This window comes from Passer domesticus, chromosome 7 (assembly GCF_036417665.1).
Source record: "Passer domesticus isolate bPasDom1 chromosome 7, bPasDom1.hap1, whole genome shotgun sequence".
NCBI classification, from domain to species: domain Eukaryota; kingdom Metazoa; phylum Chordata; class Aves; order Passeriformes; family Passeridae; genus Passer; species Passer domesticus.
Window position 1 is genome coordinate 4,743,249 of NC_087480.1, and position 7,797 is coordinate 4,751,045.

The following is a 7,797-nucleotide window of genomic DNA, read 5'->3' on the forward strand; positions in this document are numbered from 1 at the left end:
TGACACCCAGAGACACCCCTGAGTGTCCCCAGCTCCTGATGATGTCACCAGCAGCATGTTGAAGATGCAAGGAGAGAATAACTCAGAGATGACCCCATAGCACAGCGAGTTTAATTGAAACAGAAATGTAGAACACTGCAACCTATTCATAAATGTCTTAGATTATATCATGTATTACAACATACTCAAAGAGAGGTTTTTTTCTAAACCAAGTACAGCCAAACCCACACGGCTCCCATGAACATGGATTAAACTAGGAAACAAACCAAAACTGTAATAAATGGAAGCTGACAATGAGCCTATTTTAAAATCCATGCATATGTACATATATGTATATACACGTGTAAAACACACATCTATTGGTAAAAGCTCAAATTTTCCTTTGCAATGAAGTGAATTTCCAGTGATGGAGTGACCTTCAAGTCAACATGAACCCCCTCAGCTTATGCCAGGACACCATCAAGGGTTTTTTTCAGAAGAACATGAGATCTTGGATCATTGCAAAGCAAATTCACACAAATTTGTGCCTTTAATTTAAAATGAAAGCCCAAATGTACCATGCAAGGGTCTCCTAAGGGAGTATTTCTGCACACAGGAGACTGGTTCTGTGAGCCCAAAAATATCATGGTGGGGAGGAAGTTTGTGAATTTCTACAGTTTCTTTTAATGTTGTTTCAGAAAGAGCCACTTGTTCAGATTAAACACTGTCGGATCAGAGGAAGGAGAAGAGAAAGAAAAATGTCAACGCAAAACTAAAACTTGTCCTGTCAGGTTCAGTAAGGACAAGAATTCAAAGGCTTGAACTTACCTGGAGTTTCAAAGAAAATTACCCAAAGCTGGGGCTACCTGTCTTCCTCAGGTCTTACCCCCAGAGTTTTCCTGCATCTGCTGTGCCAAGGGCTCACACCTTTCCTGGGAGGGGCAGCCAGGGTTTGGGTCACCCTCTTGGCACTTTCAAACCCCTCTAAACCCACAGCTCCCAGCTGTGGCAGCACAGATCATCCCAAAATATCTTTGCAGGATTAATGCAACCAACCAACCACGTCAGAAACCTTTCCTATTTATTTAAGGGCTGTCACCCTCATCTCCTGCTATCACCACTGGGTGTGGAGCCTCCTCATTTTAACTTTGAGGTGAATCATTCCTTACATAAATTTTCAAAAACCAGTAAGAACATATTTTGCCCTTTTAACTCAGCTGCAATGATTTTTCATTAGCAGAATTGTGGCTGGGTGTGGGACAATCCCTGAGGTAAGACACAGCCCCTTACTTAACTATGTCATTTAACTTTGGACTTCATGAGATTAATGCTTATAGTCAGGATCCATCAGTTCCTGAGGAGAAGAAGAAATCTGTTGCTGTTTCTGCTCTTTCCTCCACCCCCTAATAAAACCTTCTTTGAGATTATCAAGTTTTTCCCAACCTATAATCCAAATGCTCCCTGCTGTTTAGCCTATCCCTGAAAACTAATGAGAAGATCCCATATCTCACCTTATTAAAATATCCTTCCTTGCAGCTGTACACAGTTTCAGCAATTTTCCCAGACTGAACAGGCTGATTTTTCCTAGAAATTCCTTAGAAATGCCCCCTCAGCCATTCCCTGGCATTGCTGATGCTCAGCTGGGCATCTTTGCCCTCAGTTCCAACTGAAAACCCAACACTGGGCAACAAGAGTGACCTTCCATGCAAACCACTCTGGATATTCCACCACTGTCCTTCCCAACGTGCATATTTACATTATCTACACATCCAGCAGCCCTCCCTCATGGGGAGCCGGAGCACCCCTGGTGTTTGTACATCTCCAGAGTCAGCTCTTTCACCCCCGTGCCACCGGGCTGGGGCGGGGGGATGGCACACACGGACTGGGACCGGCTCTCCTTCACTTCCCGAACCTTCTCCGTGTTCCCCACTGTGGGAAGAGAAACACCATGAGAAACACCATGAGAAACACCCCGAGAAACAACCCGAGAAACACCCTGACAAACAAACACCATGAGAAACACCACGAGAAACAAACACGAGAAACAAACACCATGAGAAACAAACACCATGAGAAACAAACACCACGAGAAACACCACGAAAAACACCCTGAGAAACAAACACCACGAGAAACAAACAAAACACCCGAGAAACAAACAAAACCCCCCGAGAAACACCCTTCTTTGTGGCTCAGCAGGAATGAAGGAACACCAAGGTGGCCCTGTGCTCTTTGGGGATGAGCTGTTCCATTCCACTCCCCAATTATAAAACAGGAGACAAAGATCAGCGTTTCCATGCAAGAAAAAGCCAGAAAAGGTAATTTAAACCCAGGTTTACACTTCAAAATACATCAGGTATTTGGATCAATATCACCATTCTTTTGTCAGTCCTCATCTGCAGTTTTGCAGGGCAAAAATTCACATTGGTGACTTCCTTAAACCAGCTCTGGATAATTCAGGTGTCCAGCTGGAGCACCTGGAATGTCATGCTGTCACATTATGGGATGTTTGATGGGGATGAACATGCAACCACAACAGAAGGGTTACAATCTCCTTCTGTTCTGACACCACTGTATGTCAGGGGCCATGGTGCTCATGTTTTCCTTGGGGTGGAAAAAAAAAAATGACCCAGAAATAATGTTTTTTATCACTTTTCTCTGCTTACAGTCATGATTTTCTTCAGGAAGAACATTACTGAAGTATTCTTGGCAAACTGTGGATTAAAACAGCTACATCCCAGGTTGGATGAGGCAACCTGACCTAGCTGGAGACGTCCCTGTGGCAGAGGGGTTGGATTAGATGGCTTTGAAAGAGCCCAAACCATTCACTCCAACCTCAGGTTGGGCTGAGAGGGGGCACCAGGGCTGGGAAGGCTTTCGGCTCTTCTTGCTCAGCCATGAGGCTCATTTGAGGAGCCCCACTTTGTCCCACAACCTCCCTGCCCTGGCTGGGCCATTCCACGGGGATGAGGGAGGGCAGGGAATGCTCCCAGCTCCCCAGCTTACCGGTGAAGGAGCGGCAGAGCTTGGGCTGGGGGCTGGCCTCGCCCTGCGCCGAGCACGCGTCCTCCTTCTGGGACTGAGGGAGAGAAGGACTTCAGTGCCTGCTGAAACCTGCTTGATCCCACCTCATAAACCAATTCCTAAGGATTCCACTCTCTTTCGTTCCACTTTTGCCATGTGAAAATAAACAACAGCAACGACAAAAAAAAGATGGATTGCTAAGAATAGACTGAAGAGATGGCGGGAAGTATTTGCAGATGGTGAATTGCTACAACACAGAATCGTGGAATGGTCTGGGTTGGAAGGGACCTTACAGATCACCCCATTCCAATCCCTCTGCTGTGGGTGGGGACACCTCTCACAGGACCAAGTTGCTCCATCCAAACTGGCCTAAAACCCTTCCAGGGATGGGGCATTCACAGCCTCTCTGAACAACACTGGAAGCTCTTCGTGGGCTGTCAAGAATTTAGAAATAAAACTGAGCCAGTGTCAGAGGCTTAAAGAATTAAAATGGCACAATACAGCAATTATGTTTTGAGTTCTGGAAGAGGTCTGAGCTCCCCAGGAATGGTTCAGCTGAAAGGATGGGAAGAAGCAGCCCTGGAGCTGGGAGAGCGGGGCCGGGAGTGCAGAAGGCAAAGCTGTCCCCAGGATATGGATGTTTCTCACCTTGGCTGTTCCCCACGTTGGCTGCAGGCCAAGGAGGCAGGTAACGAGCTGGCACTAACGAGCTCCCTGTCCTTTCACTCCAGTGCTAATCTCCACCCTCCAGGACAAAAAAAAAATAGGAATGAAAAAAATAAAAATCAGGTAGCACAAAGCCGCCTGGATTGTTCGGTGCCTCTGCAAACTGGGAATAAGTCTCTCACGCAGCTGTGATTTGGCACCTCGGTCCAGAAACCCAGACTGCCAAAATAACTCTGGACCCCTCCCAGCCTGGTTTTGTGTTTTGTTTCTGTTCGTCCTCCTCCCTCCCCTAACGAGGACCGCTGCCCTGCATCCCTTGTTCTCACTTTTATTGACCATTTTCATAACAATGCCTCCCCGGCTCGGGCAGCAGCGCCCCGGCTCCCTGGAAAGCCATTCCCAGGGGCACTGAGCGATTCCCAGAGCATGCTCCATGAAAGGGCTCTGACATAATTACCAGAGGCACTGTGTCATTTACGCACATGGCTCACAGGCAGCTCCAAATAAGCTCCTTCTGGGGGAGTGCGCTCCTGTTTTGGCAGGAGAAAAGAGGACCGAGTTGCCTGGCTACAGGTGCAAGGATTTTCTGGGTGCTCCGTGGTAAATAAAAGCTGTCCTGGGTCTCAGAATCTGCCCTGCCAGCTCGGGCTGGGCTGGATCCCTGCCTAAAACAAGGCAAGCCCCAGAAGCAGCCGGCGCTGGAAGCCAGCAATGATGCACGGCTCCAGGAAGCAGCAGCCTTCGGCAGGAATTTTGTCCTTAGGCGGAGGAAGGCGAACTTTCTGCTGGAAATAGATAGTCTTGGAGTTAATCCTCTGGGCTGTGGTTCAGAGCTGAAGTCACCTCCTTCTCCTGCCAAGGTCCTTCTGCCTGGTGTAAATCATTTAACCTGCTCTGGAGGAAGGAAGATTGTTCTTTTCTCGCTGCTTCTCCCTGTTTGCTCTCCTTGGAGGAGGCTCCAGGAGCCCCCTCTCCATGCTGTAAACACACCCGAAGTGCAGGAGAGCCCTGGGGCACCCAAAGCCACCCAGGGAGGTGACTCAGAGCCAAGACCAGTCTGGGTGGAAGGGACTTCACCATCCCTGTCTGGTGCTGGGCACAGAGCTGGGCACTGCCTTCTCCTCTGGAAGGAGATGCAAGGTCCAGCAGCCAAGATGAACCTGGACCCTCCCCAGCCTGCTGAAGCCACCAACCCACACGAGGATGTTCTCCCACTCGAGGATGCTCTCCCACACATCCCTGATTTTTGTCTGGGGGGAAAAGACCGACCAGCCCCTAATAAAATGTGATAAATGAAATATTTAACTGAGCTACAACAGCTTCATGTTTAACAGCAAAGCTCTCAGCAGCTTCACTAAAAAAGAAAACCAGACACTCACCAAACAGAAAACAACAGGGTTTCTACTGAAGCAAAGGGATTTTTTAGTTATTCCCTCAGCCTCTAATGCTCAAGGTATCACCAAAGTTTTTTTTCCAAGACTGGCATTGCAATTGCAGGAGTTTCACCAGCACCACAGGGTTCCAGTGGCCCTTTGCTGGAAGTTTATTTCCAGTTGGGGTTGCAAACACAGTTGTAATGCTTCCATCTCGTGGTGAGATGTAGAATAGAAAAACGTGGGGAGCAACAGCATGCAAGTTTTTCTTGCTGACTCAAAACCTGGAAGGCCAAACCCTTCCCTGTGGGACTACAGAAGATGGAATATCTGACAATCAGAAAAATCTCTAACACTACTGACATTTTTCATTAATAGCTTTTTTTTTAAATCAGGAAAATATAATTTTCTTTTCAATTTGGCATGGAAGAAACATGAGTAGCTGCTTTTTTCCCAAAAACTGCTAAGTATTGAGCTGCTTATAATAAGCTAAAATCTACTTTCTAGCACAGTGTTCTTTCTTTCTGCTGACAAATTCTGCAATCTGTCCTCCTACAGCATGAAGTAACAGCATTCACCCACCCTCCTTAATATTATATAATATTATATATATAAAATTAATATGGTGTTAATATTTCAGGGCTCTGTTAGAGCATTATCCCATCACTTTGGGGCATCATTTTATTTCTTTTCACAGTAAATGAGGCACCTATTATTAAAAATTAGCAGAAAAGCTGCTGGTGACACAAAACAGGCCTGGCTTGTTCTTTTGGGCACTGGGGGATGGTTTTGGGGTTAGAACCACCCTTACAGGTGTCACTGGGATCAGCTCCCAGTATTTGCTGTCATCTCCCAGGTAGGACAGGGCATCCTGGTCTAGTGGAAGATGTCTCTGCCCATGGCAGGGGGTTGGAACTGGATGATCTTTAAGGTTTCTCCCAACCCAAAATATTCTGGGATTTACATCTGCTTCCCCTCACCCAGCACAAAGCCAAGGTGGCTGCAGTAAAGGGGGTGAGCACCACCACCAAGTGGCTCCAATGACACAACACTCAGTATTCAGCATCAAATTGGCATTTTCCATAATCCACAGGGCATTTCCCACCCTCAGAGGGCATTTTCCATCAAGTCAGCACAGACACAGAGTGAATCCTACTGCTTTTGCAATTCCCCAAAAACCATTCTGTTCCCCCAAAGCCCAGCTGCAAGCACTCAAAGGAACAGGAGAAACAGCTTTCCCAAAGCTCCTGGATTTCCCCACCAAATGCAGCAGAGAAGGGGAAAACAGGAGCACAAGGGTTAACAATCAAATATCCTTAAAGTAGAGAACGTCGTGCTCAAAATCAGCCCGAGTTTGATGTTGCTCTTTTGAAGTTTAATTATACCAAATGTTCTACAGGAACATGCCATGTTCTTGCCTATCTATTCTGAATTGTAAGTACCAATCAGCATGTAAATGATCAAATTAAATCCTTTAAGTTGTTTGCAAGAGCCAGAACACCTTTCTGGGAAGGAAGGGCTGAGCACCAGCAGCGTTTGGTGCGGTGCTGCTGCTCTCGGTGGGCTCCTCCATGATTGGCACTTCCACGAGGAAATTGGAGTGGAAAAAAATCCACAGCACTCCCAAGTTCTTGTGCTGTCATGGAAAATTGCTATCTAAATAGGGAAGGGTAATTTATTTCTTTCTAAAAGGTCATTTTGTTCTCATCAGTGATGGAGCTTGGCTGCTCAGATTAGAGCTCACAGCTCACGCTTGGACAGTGCTCAAGCCATCAAAACCTGAAATTCGGAGAAGTGAGTGAAATTTAGGGATGGCTCAGCAATTACTGCAAGCACCACCCCTGCCAGAGCTCAGAGAGTGTTTGGACAACACTTTCAGGCACGGGGTGGGATTCTTGGGGCTGTCCTGTGCAGGGCCAGGAGCTGGCCCAGTGATCCTCATGGATCCCTTCCAGTTCTGGATGCTCTGTGATTCTGCACTGCTGCTGACCTGGGTGTCTGGGAGCAAAAAGATGACAAGGGTGAAATGCTTTTCCTCTAAAGTGTTACAGCGGGTGGGAGGAACTGCCTGGAAACCTTTCTTTTCCATAGATAAATGTTGGCCCAGCTTCTCTCACCAATCTCCAAAGAGCAAAAGTCTTCACCAGGCACAGAGGTTGTATTAACCCTGTTTCTCCTCTGATTCAGAACATAAACCAACACAGAGCTACGCAAGCAGTAAACTGGAAAAAATTTCATTTCTCACAGGAATCTGGTAAGCAAAACTTCCTCCTATTTTACGTCTTTCAAGCCTGCTCAGAACTGTAGATGTGTTTAAAAACAAAGAACTCACCCCCAGAATGCATAAGAAAGATTACAAAAATGGTTCTGTCCTTTCAAAAGAGGTGGGGGGGAAAAAAATACTGAGCAGTTTCAAATATTTACACTCCGTACCACTGACAATGGAGGAGACAAATTCCTGTCTTTGATGAAATCTCCCAGAAAAGAAAACACGGGAAAACCAGACCTCAGGATCGACAGAGTGAAGCCCAGGCAGTGACATTTGCTCAGTAAAGAGCTTTCCCAGCACGGGTGGAAGTCACAAAGCACTGAACAGGGCTGTGCCTGGCATGGCTCCTTGCTTTGCCAGGGGCTGGGTTGGGGGGAGTTTTTCCCTTGGTATTTTTCCTATTCGTTGGAATGCGATTTGGAATAGAGACTTTTTATTTAAAAAAAAAAAAAAAAAAAAAAAAGATTTGTCTTTCGAAGGGAGCACCA